The following is a 15,354-nucleotide window of genomic DNA, read 5'->3' as shown; positions in this document are numbered from 1 at the left end:
AGATTCAAAATTAAATTATGCAAAACCCATTCAAAACCAAGCCAAGTTAATTTTCGAGTAGGCTTCCAAGCGCTTTTCTGTTGGATAACAAAAAAAGAAACTGCGGATTTAAGATCTAACTGCAAGATATTAGATAACATTTTACAAGATTGTGCATTAGACTCTACTCCACAAACAATGTCAAGGTATAAAATAACTCTCAAGGCCATGCGAACGCCAATGCTTGGCAACAGGACGTAAAACGTTTGAAAACACGTGCTGCTGTAGATAACCCAAATGGGAGAGCTGAAAATTATTAAAGTATTTAGTTGTGTTCTGAAATTTCCACGAAAATCCTAAATATGTCCGATGATCTGTAACAAAAAGGAATGTGATCTTTGCATTCAATAGCTGCCCCCGTTTCTAAAAGCTTATTAAGGTGGTATGGGAGTCTAAAATAAAAATGATAGAATTTGTTCATACTTTGTCAAAATGTAGTATCTATTGATACATGTTCAAAAATATTATAAAAATAATAGGTCACCGCGCATTTTCTCAAGCTACAGGTTGTGACAAAATGACAAATTTTGTATGGATTATACAGGAAAAAACAACATTTTGTGAATAGAAACTAAACAAAATGATAGAATTGTAAACTAAATTAGGAAAAGATTGCTTTAAGACAATGCTTTGAGAATATCCAAAGAAAAGATAGGGTCACCGTACGTTTTTCCCGTCTAAAAGACAAAATAGAAAAATTTCATGTAGAGTCCTTCAGAAAATGCACTGTTTTAGAGTTACCTCCCCTTAAATTGCTAATTTGAAAATATTCAAAAAAACAACCAAAAATAATCTACACTTGTAAAAATTTTAATATTCATAAGTTATATTTTTATAAATTGGTTCTTTTAAACGAAAATCCACATTAAAAATCTGCATTCCTGCATCAAATTTTGCTAACTTAATAGAAAATATGGACCTTAGATTCTCTGTTTTTTACAATCCAAGATGGCGAAAGACACCCATACCACCTTAATAGCACGCTCAACGAATACTGAATGTTTAAAAGCAGAAATATTGTTCATAGAAAGGTATTAAATAACCACTAGAAATTACGTTGAGAACAAAATTGTTTGCTTTTAAAATATCTATCCAAAATGAAAATTTTCGTAAAGCCCGAGTACAGGCTACCAAAATAAAATGGGGTTTTTATCTTTGAGTGAATTTTCATATTCATAATCTTGGTGTGTAAATTATAAAACTGGTACTTACCTGTTTCACTGCTGCTTCTTCTCTTGGGGAAATCTGCCTTCTTGCCTGGGACATTGATAGGCCCAATGCTTCTCTTGGGGAAATCTGCCTACTTGCCTGGGACATTGATAGGCCCAATGCTTCTCTTGGGGAAATCTGCCTACTTGCCTGGGACATTGATAGGCCCAATGCTTCTCTTGGGGAAATCTGCCTACTTGCCTGGGACATTGATAGGCCCAATGCTTCTCTTGGGGAAATCTGCCTACTTGCCTGGGACATTGATAGGCCCAATGACTGGTACTTAACTGTTTCACTGCTGCTTCTTCTCTTGGGGAAATCTGCCTACTTGCCTGGGACATTGATAGGCCCAATGACCTTTCTCGTTGCAGTAGTTCCATTGGGTTGCTCCTTTCGTTCCACCAAAGTACTAGCTTGATGTGTAAACGTTTTTTCCACCAGCCGTGCTACTACTCCTAGACGAGTCTTCTGTATATGCTGCGCTAGGGCGAAGAAAAGGATCAGGAGTAGCCTTTTCTTCAACTGAGTTCCTGTAATAAGGGTTCGGACGGTCGGCAGTATCCAGTTGACGGGAAAACAAAGAAAGGACGTCTTCAGGATTAAATCTTACATGATTACCTGGGTTTTTGATTTGGCGGTTCATTATCTCGGTTAGTAACATCGCTTTGGTCATCCTCGTCACTCATGTTGTACGTAAAGTTATCGAACACATTTTTGGTGTGTAAAATCTCGATGAAATGAAAAGGGCACATCAAACAGTATATAAAGTCCGAAAACCGAATTACTCAGTATTGGGCAACAGAATTAGTAAGAAATATTAAAACGAAAAGAAATACAATTATCCTTTTGTTAATTATTCAAAATATAATGAAGTTGTTGATTTGTTGTTTTTATACGGTTGTGTGACTGACAGAGGGAAGCAGGAATAACAGTGACAATTCAATATAGCTCATGTCCTGTTTTTGCAATCGCATGTCCGTTAAATGCGGACACTGATTTATTTTAAGAAAAATAATTTGTTACTAAGTTATGTGTTACAGAGTTTCAATTGCGCCAACGACAAATACTGCTTGTGAGCCCATTTATATAGATAAAATATAACGGAAAAGCTAGAATATACATTTGTAAATTGTATCCTGAATACGAGACTCGTATCAGAAACGTTGTAGAGTATCCCCCATTATTGTATAGTATTCACATGTTTAAATACGAGACTCGTATCAGAAACGTTGTAGAGTATCCCCCATTATTGTATAGTATTCACATGTTTGAATACGAGACTCGTATCAGAAACGTTGTAGAGAGGCGTCCGTTTGACAGGGCGGGGATGTATAAATACCCTGCCACATCCGGTCAGAATCGATGCTTCGTGTAGAGAAAGTAGGTTGGCCCTCTGCACTTGAAATAACACTTTAAACAAATTCGTAAGGGGTTCAAGTTTCCCGTCCTTCATTCCGACCGGCCAACCTATTTGGGACTGATGGTTTCTCGTTCTGAATATGTATTAAATATTTGCCACTGGACGTTTTAAGCAACAACTTATTGATAAATCATAACTAAAAATTATTAACATATTTCCAAAAATATTTTTTACCGTTTTGCATCTTAGCTCTTAAACTTGTTTGTAAGATGCACATATTTATTCGTTTAAGGCGAAGTGTACGTAATTGCACGTCCCTAGCGGAATACGGGATTAATTACGTTCGACGTTAGTTACGCAAGTAATCTCCCTTACTCCAAGAAAGGACACACGAAAGAGAAACTCAGTTGACTTCGTGCGGTCTATCTTGAATCCAACAAGCACGCCTGTGCTGTCTCAAAACCAAATATAAGAAATTATCTGAATTACTCCAGTTAGAAATCAAAACATTCTATTGTTTTGTGCCGCCTGACTTTAATACCAGTTGACTGTTTTTTGTTTTAGACGCGGGGACATGGAAGGCATTTCGTGTAAAACTAATATTAAATTAATATCAACAGATTATAAAAACGCCTCACAACAGAATTATAAATAAATAAACATGTGACAATTCTTCTTCTATTGATATCAAATTAATTAAAAATGAAACCTGAATTGACCCAACAATATCGTTTTAAAAGCCGCAGTTTTGAACGAAAACACACAGTACTCAACAGAAAGTTTTAGGTTACGAACACTTAATGAATGAAATGTGAAATTAATTATTAGATTGAAGAAACGTTGACATGTCCGTATTTTGTGCAAATGAAAATTTTAGGACACGATTTATATCCCTTTAATTTAAAAAATAAGACGATACCAAGAGAATATAATTTGACCCCTGACTAGTGCGACACTTAAAAGTCGGAGGAACAAAGACTGAAAATAAACAAATTAGCCCCCCCCCCCAAAAAAAAAAACTGAGTAAACTAAAAATCGATCATTCTAAACATTTATCTCAGAATAAGTAAAAACTATGTCATTCAACTCCCAGTTTTCAACTTTTTCTACATGTGCAGAAAATAAACAGGTGTCTTCTATTCCGTCCGCAATTTATGGGAAAACTAAATTTAAATTTAGAACCAAATTGAAATTGAAAGTACATATACATGTAAGATAAAAATATAACACGTCATTTCTTCTTTATCAAATTCCAATTTCGAAGTGATAGCAATATTTGTTTTCTTTTATTGTGCCTGTGTGCCATGAAATATTTTGTAGATTTGGTTGTCCCAAAATTTTGCTAAGTGATACGGGAGCCGCTTTCATGTCGAAACTTGTCAGCGCGCTTAGTTAAATTTTTCATGTTAAACGTCACTACACTTCTTCATATCACCCACAAACAAACTCAACAGTCGAAAGACAAAATTCTACATTAGCACAATGTTTAAGAGCATATTGTAGCAAAGATCATAACAATTGGCCAAAATTACTACCAGGAATTATGAATTTTAGAATGTCACCAGCAACAGAATCAACAGAATACCATATTATCTACTGTTTGGTAAAGAGATGAACTTGCCATTCGATGTAGACGTACAACCAAAAGATAACATGGGCAAAGAGGCAAAAGAACATATCCAAGAGGTAATCGAAAAATTAAAAATAGCTAAAGAGATAGCTAAAGACAATGTTACTCGTCGCCAAGAAAAGAATAAACAGCATTATGACAAAAAGGCAAAGGAACCAGATTTTAGGGTTGGACAAAAAGTTTTAATTCGAGTTTACAAAATCCCCCCAGGACTTTCTCGTAAGTTACAAGACAAATCAGACGGACCTTATTTGATAACACAATTGGGACCAAATCACACATATCGTTTAATGAATATTGCAACACACACAAAGTAATGAAATCGTTGATCAATGCTCAACATTTACGTATTTATCACGACCCACGTATATTTAGACTTTAAGATGACATAATCGTCACACCACAGAATAATGATGAAGAAAACGATGATCATCAACCAAATGCAGATAACGCACAATCGGTTAACAATGAAGTTGACAAAGAAATAGTAGACGAAACAACGTATGAAGTTGAATGTCTACTTGGAAAGAAAACAATGAACGGAGTTGTTCATTACAAATGCAAATGGAAAGACGGATCAACTCTAACCTGGGAACCAATCGATAACATTGCGGAAAATCTTATCGAAGATTATCATATTAAGTATACTCAACTACGGGGCGCCGAATTGGACTCTTGTGGTTTTGTACTCAAAATTCAATTTTGTACGGACAAAAGTGACTTTTGTTCAACAAAAATGAGTTCAGTTTAACAAAATTTGTATCATACTACTAATTTAAAATTTTGTCATACAAAATTATCTATCAGCGGACAAAAGTCACTTTTGTCATGACAAAATTCATTTATGTTACACAGACTTGAATTTTGTTACCTAATTTGAAAATTGACCGACAAAAGTGAATTTTGTATTTCAAATTAGTTTAGTTTGGTTTCTGTGAACTAATTTGCATACAAAATCGACTTTTGTTACACAAAATTGACTTTTGTTACACAAAATTGACTTTTGTCTCAACAAAATTGACAAAATTGACTCTTGTCTCAAAAAAGTTGACAAAATTGACTTTTGTCTCAACAAAATTGACCAATGTGAGACAAAATTGACCAATGTGAGACAAAATTGACTTTTGTCTCAACAAAATTGACAAAATTGACAAAATTGAATTTTGTCTCAACAAAATTGACAAAATTGAATTTTGTCAAAACAAAATTGATTTTTGTCTCACGAGGGTCAATTTTGTCTCACGGAAGTCAATTTTGTCTCATAAAAGTCAATTTTGTTGTTACAAAATTGAATTTTGTCGTCACAAAAATGAATTTTGTCGTCACAAAATTGACTTTTGTCTCAACAAAATTGACTTTTGTCTCAACAAAATTAACAAAATTGACTTTTGTCTCAACAAAATTGACAAAATTGATTTTTGTCTCAACAAAATTGACAAAATTGACTTTTGTCTCAACAAATTTAACAAAATTGACTTTTGTCTCAACAAAATTGACAAAATTGATTTTTGTCTCAACAAAATTGACAAAATTGACTTTTGTCTCAACAAAATTAACAAAATGGACTTTTGTCTCAAGAAAATTGATAAAATTGAATTTAGTCTCACAAAATTGAATTTTGTCTCACAAAAGTTAATTTTGTCTCACAAAAGTTAATTTTGTCTCACAAAATTGAATCTTACCTCACACAATTGACTTTTGTGATTCAATTTCCATATTAGGTAACAAAAGTCAATTTTGTATGCAAATATGTTTATATTTGCATACCTTTTAGACAAAATTGACTTTTGTTATGACAAATATGAATTTTGTCTACAAAAATGAATTTTGTCATCACAAAATTGAAGTTCTCACAAAACAAGTCTGTAGCACATAGTTTTGTAAGACAAAAATGATTTTGTTATGACAAAATTGAATTTTGTACAAAACCATAAGAGTCCCATTCGGCGCCCCGTATCAACAAGGTAAACGACGCAAACGAAAAGGTAATCAGAATTATCGTTATTTCAATCAATCCCAGGATTAAACAAATCTTACGAAGGTAAGTGTCATAATTGCCTCTAAAGCCTTGATGGCAGACTAATGCAGGTAAGTGCAGAACAGTATAGAACATTTACGATTTACATGTACACTTGGTTGGACTCGATTGGTTCATAAGCGACGTCGTGAATTTTATTTGGCATATATTTTTTTCTCAAAGTTCATTTTTCAATATTCAGTGTCTGTCAATTATTTAAGTGTCTGATCAACACTTATGTGACTGGCACTATTTTTTGTCTTTTTATAGGAAATGTAACCAGTCGATTTAGCCTAATGTTAATGTTTATAGTTATGATCATACTACCACTCAGCATCGTCGGAGGACACATGACAGTGCAGGCAATCAATGCAGAAGAAGATATACACCGACTAAATTATGGTGTACTTTTTCAAAAACAACCATCATTATATTTATGACGTGAATATTGGCTTCACACTTTTGAAGTAGAATTACCTAGTAATATTTCAATTCAAAGCATACCTTCATGCACTGCTGCTGTATCAACTTGTTATTTATTTAACTCAATCATTTTTCATGTTAATGTATTAAAGGAAAACACAATGACATTTACTCATCGAACACTTATGGAAATTTTTGACATGGTTCAAGAAACAGATTTAAACCCACAAAAACGTAAATCTAGTGCTTTATTGCCTTTCATTGGTTCATTAAGTAAAAGTTTCTTTGGAACAGCAACCATGGACGATGTCAATCTTTTGGCTAACCACACAAATAAATTGATAAAAAGAGATAGACAAATGAGTCATGCTTTGGAACAACATGGTTCACACATTTCATCTTTTATGAAAGTAGTAAATCATAGATTCATGAGATTTGACAAGTTAAAGGCATGAATCTAAATCATATATTGGCCAATCAAATCTTGTCTTCAAATAAACAATTTGAAATATTGATGGTAGCAGTCGAACAAATCAGTAAAGCTAACGAAATTCAAATTCAATTAGTAAATACTCTTTCTTCTATTCAGTCTCTCATCAATGGTAAAATCACACCTCATTTAATACCAGAACATGTTTTGAAGAAGACAATAAACGGTATCCTTGATATCTTGCAGAGAGATTATCCTAAATTTCATTTACTGCAAAACAAACCATCTATGTTCTATCAGAATGCCAAATGTTTTTTTTTACAAGGCATCATTCAAGGTTATATATCACGATGAAATTTCCAATTTCATCATTTTCAGCAGCTTTAACATTGTACAAGATTTTGTCTTTTCCTCATCCTATCAGTCAAAAGAATACAACAAAAGCTTCTCAAATACTTGATTTACCAACTTATGTTGCAATAACGCCTAATAATCGTCATTTTACAACTTTTAATGACGAAACCTTGTACAATTGTGAATTTGATAGGTACATCACATGTGATGTTTCGTTACCCATTCAAACTATTAAAACGTCAAGTTGTATTTTTGCATTGCTACATGATAACAAATCAGTAATTTTTTACTAATGTAATTTCAGATTGTTACCAGAATTGACAAAACCAAATATTTTTGAACTATCACCAGCATCAATTTTATTGACAAATGCTAAAGAGGTAACTTTGAAATGTTCAAATAAAACTTTAACATTACCAGGATGTAAATTTTGCATTCAAAATATTCCTTGTAGTTGTACTCTACAAACTTCTACAATAACATATCATCCTCGTTTGATAAATTGTCAGGAAAAGTTACAAGAAAGTACAAGATTGTATCCAATAAACTTAGCATTATTACATGCATTTTTTGGTTTTGACAAGGTAAAAATCTTATTTTGGCAATACATATTTCAAAACTGCAGTAAATATATCTATTCCAAATTTTAAATTTTACAATCATAAGTTTAATTCAATTTTAGCGTCAGATATTAAAGACCACTTAAATTTAAAGAAAATTGCTAAATCAGCTAAAAAGGATGAAACTATTTTTCAAAATTTAGCAGAACCTTTACTCGATGGTCAAATAACACTTGATTCGAATTGGCCAGACACTAACGGTTATCTAGCAATAGCATCAATAACTATAGGAGGAATTTCTTTTATAGGTTTTGTTTATGTGTTTTTACAATTAAGATCTTTGAGAACTTCACTTTTGTTTTTACAACAAGTTCATAATGTACATAATAGAAATCAATATAATTAGACAGTTTGAAATATAAAATTTAGTACCAAAATAATGTGTGACATTAAAATAGATTTTTCTTGAAATAAAAAAAATCTACTAATGTTTTCCCCTTCAAACTTATGCATTAGTTGCAGCTTCAGGGAAGATTTTAAAAGCATAAATAATCAAAGTGCTGGATAGCACCTCTGGGAAGTTTGCAACTGTAGATGTGTATTATTTCAAATAGGCTATAGATGTGTATTATTTCAAATACGTATTTACATCACAGCTTTGATGTTTTAACTAAACCATTTTCTTTTCAGCAATTATCAATTATATGCTTCGCTGAGCGCAGCCTGAAACATCCGCACAGGTTGAACCCTGAACAGTTGGGACCAATTTGGACACAATATACAAACTTGCTAATGACTGAATTTGGATTGTTATCAAATTTTTTACATAATAAAGGTTTCTGACACAAAACAAATGTCAAGGTCTTACAAATCCATTGCACAGATTTTTTCTTGAAACTTTATAAAAACTTTATAAAAAGTTGAATTTTGAAAAAAAAATTGAACCCCTTAAAAAATTTGATAATTTTATTGCAACCTTAAACTGTTGTTCTTAAATAATCAAATATATACAATAAGTTTCTGTTAATTTCTTTATATGTCCATGCCGTATCTAGGGTCTTTGATTTTATAGTATTTTTTTCCATTTGTAACTGGGCATAACCCTAACCATAACAGTAAAATGACGGCACCAACATTCAAACTTGATCTCGGTTTTGTGGTTAAAAGTATTGTGTATAAGTTTTGTTGGTTGAGGCTCATTTAAGTTAGAGCATGGAATTAAAAAAAAAAATCGTAAGTGTTCCGCAAAACCCAGTGTCTTGCCTACTATGCTGTTAATTGCAAGCAGAAACAAAAATAAGGAAAAACTAGAGGCTCTAAAGAGCCTGTGTCGCTCACCTTGGTCTATGTGCATATTAAACAAAGGACACAGATGGATTCATAACAAAATTGTGCTTTGGTGATGGTGATGTGTTTGTAGATCTTACTTTTCTGAACATTCTTGCTACTTACAATTTTCTCTTTTTATAACAAACTTGGCCCTTTAGTTATAGAGGAAATTATTTTGTAAAAAATTACCAAATTAATAAAACTTGTTAAAACTTGACTATAAAGGGCAATAACTCCTTAAGGGGTCAACTGACCAAAATCGTCAACTGGTCAGTTGACTTATTTGTAGATCTCACTTTGCTGAACATAATTGCTGTTTACAGTTTATCTCTATCTATAAATGTATTCAAGATAATAACCAAAAACGGCAAAATTTCTTTACAAATTACCAATTGGGGGGGCAGCAACCCAAAAACCAGTTGTCCAATTCATCTGCAAATTTCAGAGCAGATAGATATTGACTTAATAAACAATTTAACCCCTTGTCAGATTTGCTCTAAATGCTTTGGTTTCAGAGTTATAAGCCAAAATCTACATTTTACCCCTATGTTCCATTTTTAGCCATGGCGGCCATCTTGATTGGCTGGCCGGATCAACACACACCTTTTTTAAACTACATACTCTAATGATTATTGTGGACAAGTTTGGTTAAATTTGCCAAAGTAGTTTCAGAGAAGATTTTTGTAAAAGATTACAAAAATTTACGAAAAATTGTTAAAAATTAACTAAAAAGGGCAATTACTCCTTAAGGGGTCAATTGACCATTTTGATCATGTTGACTTATTTGTAGATCTAACTTTGCTGAACATTATTGTGCTGTTCACAGTTTACCTCTATCTATAATAATATTCAAGATAATAACCCAAAAAAACAAAATTTCCGTAAAATTACAAATTTAGGGGCAGCAACCCAAGAACGGGTTGTCCGATTCATCTGAAAATTTTAGGGCAGATAGATTTTCACCTGATAAACAATTTTACCCCCATGTCATATTTGCTCTAAATGCTTTGGTTTCAGAGATATAAGCCAAAATATACATTTTACCCCTATGTTCTATTTTTAGCCATGGCGGCCATCTTGGATGGTTGGCCGGGTCACCGGACACATTTTTTTTAAAGTAGATACCCCAATGATGATTGTGGCCAAGTTTGGTTTAATTTGGCCCAGTAGTTTCAGAGAAGATTTTAGTAAAAGTTAACGACGACGGACGCCGGACGCAAAGTGATGAGAAAAGCTCACTTGGCCCTTCGGGCCATGTTAGCTAAAAATAATAGAAATATTCCTCTCTATACTATCATTTGATTGAAAGAAGCTTCTGTCCAAGTTTGGTAAAATTCCAGGACAGTTTATGAATCTAATTAATGTTTAAAATAAAATTAACTGCAGACTGTATGTAATGTTAACTGGAAGAAAGGCCTAAGTCCATTAAAGTAAAATAAGGAAATACAAGAACAAAATTTTTACTAAATTTCCTTCTAGTTACTAGCTTTAGATCATCAATAAGCTTCTGTCCAAGTTTGGTACAAATCGAGGATAGTTTAAATGTAAGAAAGTTGTTAAAACTTTAACCACAGAGTAAATGTAATGCGGAAGCGCTTCATACTAAAAATGTGCGCACGGTCAACGCTTTTACAACCCTATAAAGTTACAAAAAGAAGCATTCAATACTTATAATTACATTTTTTTAGCTAGAATCATGAAAACACGATTTTTATCAAGTTTTCATTTAATTTACCTGTGCACTTTATTGTGGGACCTCGTGTCATCATGAATGATAAATGGTATTGTCTAATACAATTGTTTCAGGAATAGCACGAGATGTGCAGTTGGCCAATCAGAATAACGTATTATAATGAAACATATATACATCTAATGTAATTATTTATAAGTAAAATACTGTAAAAATGGATTTGTTTTACAAAATTTACTTCTGGATACTATCGTATGATAAAAAAAAACTTCTGTCCAAGTTTGATAGAAATCCAAGATAGTTAAGAAATTTATCTAAATTTCAAAAAACTTTAACCAGAGTGAATATTTGTGGGCGCTGCCGACGAAATGTAGGATCGCTATATCTCGCTTTTTCGACAAAAGTCAAAGGCGTATATACTTACAGAAGAAAAAGGGTAAAGTAAACTTAATACGATGGGGACATAACAATAACAGTATGACGACAGGAATAAAAAGTTTATATCCACTAGATTCATAGAGGTGACCCTGTAACACATTTTATAGTTGATGCTGTGAAATTTAGCATTGAGACTTCAGGCAATAACATTTGAGAGTTTTCGTTCGTCACAATTATTTGAACTAGCCACACTAATAGTAAGAAAGTCATTTTGCTATTACATGTGTACATGGACAGATTTTTATCTAATCATGTAAATAATTGCTACAACACTTGTCTTGATACACTGAGTTATTCTAAGTAGAAGCTGACTTGTATGCTTTATCCTTGAAACGATTTGTGTACAAATGTAATTTGTCATCGTGAGGTGGCTGTGATATATACGAACTGTCGTTGAGTCAATGTTTTTCAGCTGTCTGTTTGATCCACGTGACTGAGCATGCTGGATGAGTGATGGTCCTTAAATCCGCATTGGAATGTGAAATGTTTAGTATTTAAATAACAGAATTAAAAAGTTTTCAAATGTTTTTGGCTTAAAAACCTTCCAATCGATCATTGTCGATGTTTGACAAAAACATGCACTTTCAGTCTATACATTGCCGGTATTTACTTTTATTCGACAGTCTCGTCCTTGGTTTGTGACATAAACCGTATGAATAATCGAGTATTTCTGTCATCTGTGTAATTGTTCAATCAAACTTTTGATCACTTGTCGAGTATCCGACGGATTGGTCAAAATGTAAACAAGATGCATTCAGTAATGTCAGACATACGGGATTCTTTCGATACTCTCGGACTTTTACTTTATACTTAATAATAAACATTTGTAAATTTCGGATATAGTAAAAATTGAGCGGGAAAATGTTCATTCATGAAATATTCATGAATTAAACGATGTCTCGCGTAGATTTTTTTTTTATTTTATCTCCGAAAATTTTCAAAAATGAAGTTAAATTCACCTGAACTTTCGATGAACATTCATTCCTTTTTTATTTATTGATGTTATCTTTTGAAAAGGACTAATGATTTCAAAATCATCTTCCTGGAATCAGTATGCAAACACTGGTACTACATTATCTTGGAGCAGAACACTTGCGATTGTCTGTCAACCGGAATTTGAGGCCGACGCCTAAGGAAAGTATTGCTATAGCAGCTATAGCAAACTTCCCAAAAAAGGGGGGTTACCGATGTTTTAAATCCGTTAAAACGGAAATAATCTTATCGTCGAATTTTAGTCATGGCGGCCAAGTTTTTTTTACGAAGCAGAAAATAAAACACAAACTTTATGTTACATACCCTAAGGATCATTCAGCTTAAGTTTGGTTGGAATCGGTTCAGTAGTTTTAGAGAAGATTTTTTAAATTTAAAAAACATGATAAACAAATTGTGTAAAATTGTCCTTAAAGTGTAATAAGTCCTTAAGGGGTCAATTGACAATTTTAGTCTTATTAACTTATTTGTAGATCTTACTTTTCTGAACATTTTTGCTGTTCACAGTTTATCTTAATTTATCATTAATAATATTCAAAATACTAACCAAAAACTGCAAAATTTCCTCAAAATTACCAATTTAGTGGCAGCATCGCCACAATAGGTTATCATATTCATCTGAAAATTACAGGGCTGATAGAACTTCACCTGATGATCACTTTAACGCCATATCAGATTTGCTCTTAATGCTTTGGTTTTTCTTAGATATAAGCCAAAAACTGCATTTTACCCCTACATGTATGTTCTATTTTTAGCCATGGCGGCCGTGTTTTCTGACGAAACAGAAATAAACTGTTATCAGAGATATGTCTTCCCTTTTTGTAATTTTGATTATGCAAATGTTGAAATTAAAATAGCAATACTTTAACATCTGCATTTATGCAAATATTCAAAGTCAATGAACCATGACTGACGTACATGGCATAACAATCTCCATGTAAATGAGACGTGCCAATGCTAATACAACTGCATACTAAATACCATTGACTTATTATAAGTCGTTCCCAATTAAGCAGACCTTAAAACAAACATTAACTTGTAAACTATGTAAAAGTTTCAAAGTCAATGAATCATAAAGGGGGTGGGGCTATATAATTTCCATTGCAACGATACTTGCAAATGCCAATAAATTTGCATACCAAATATCATTGACTTCACATAAGCAGTTCATCTTCAACTGCTCTAATCACAAACTAATACATGTAAAATAACTAAAAGTTTCAAAGTCGACAGACCATGACTAAGGGGGCAGGGCCAAATAATCTCCATGGAAATAAGATGTGCTAGTGCTTATACAACTAAATACCAATTAACATTGGCCTACCACTAATGGTTCCCCTTGAACTGACCTAATCACAAACTAATACATTTTAACTCAGCAAAATTTTCAAAGTCAACAGACCATGACTGAGGGGGCAGAGCCAAATAATCTCCATGGAAATGAGATGTGTCAATTGTTTTACAACTGCATACCAAATATGAATGACCAACCACTTGTGGTTCACCATAAATTAGACTTAATCACAAACTAAGACAGTGTTGACTCCGCAGCCGACGCCAGAAACAGCATACCTATGTCTCGCTTTTTGACTCCGTCAAGGCGAGACAATAAAACACAAACCTTATTTTAGATACCTTAAGGATCATTCAGCTTAAGTTTGGAAGGAATTGGTTCAGTAGTTTGAGGAGAAGATGTTTTAAATAGTTTACACTAGATAGACGATGATGGACGCCAAGTGATGGCAAAAGCTCACAGTTCCTTAGAAACGTTGAGAAAACCAGATGCTCCGCAGGGCGCAGCTTTATACGACCGCAGAGGTTGAACCCTGAACGGTTGGGGCTAGTATGGACACAACATTCAAGCTGGATTCAGCTCTAAATTTGGATTGTGATTAAATAGTTGACACAGCCTAGGTTTCTGACACAGAATGAATGTGGTCTAATGAACTTAAAATATTTTTTTTGCCTTTGAGCAATTCACTATGCTGTTGAATATTAATCCTTTGAAGAAATTTTCTTTTTATTTATGAAATCTAAAATGAAAAAAATTTAACCCCCCCCCATTTTTTTTTACATCCCCCTTTCCCTTTTTCCAAAACTGATCTCAATTCAAATTTCTAATGGAGTTTGCAACAATAACTACTCATTTAAATACATCATAAATATTAAATGTAAAATATAGTGCTTGTTATCACTGAATGGTAAAGATTGTTTTAATTTATCAGTTGGTAGTAAAAGTGAATATACATTGTATATTGTATAAAACAATGATTTAAGTTGATTCAACTACTAGTCTGGACAAAGAAAGATAACTCCAATTGAAATATCAATTATATATATTGTATACAAGAGTGCACACACTGAAATGTCTCGCCTTCTTTACTAATCATTGATATTATGTTGATAGTCCTAAGTATAAAGCTTTATTACAACGGTCACATAAACTTAACATTAACCAAGATGGCTAAACAAAGACCAATGAACCATGAAAATGAGGTCAAGTTCAGATGAACCATGCCATGCAGAAATGTACAACTAACAAAGCTTCCATACAACAAGTATAGTTGACCTATTACTTATAGTTTAAGAAAAATAGACCAAAACACAAAAACTTAACACTGTACAATGAACCGTGCAATTGAGGTCATGGTCAAATAAAACCTGTGGGACTGACATAAAGATCATAATATATTTCCATACACCAAATATAGTTGACTTTGGCATATATTAGATAAAAAGACCAAAACTTAAAAACTTAACTTTGATCACTGAACCATGAAAATGAGGTCAAGGTCAGATGACATCTGCCCGCTAGACATGTACACCTTACAATCATTCCATACAACAAATATAGTAGACCTATTGCAAAAAGTATGAGAAAAACA

The sequence above is a fragment of the Mytilus trossulus genome, chromosome 11 (genome assembly GCF_036588685.1).
Source record: "Mytilus trossulus isolate FHL-02 chromosome 11, PNRI_Mtr1.1.1.hap1, whole genome shotgun sequence".
Lineage (NCBI taxonomy): Eukaryota > Metazoa > Mollusca > Bivalvia > Mytilida > Mytilidae > Mytilus > Mytilus trossulus.
The sequence above is the reverse complement of the archived record's forward strand: the minus strand, read 5'-3'. Positions refer to the sequence as shown.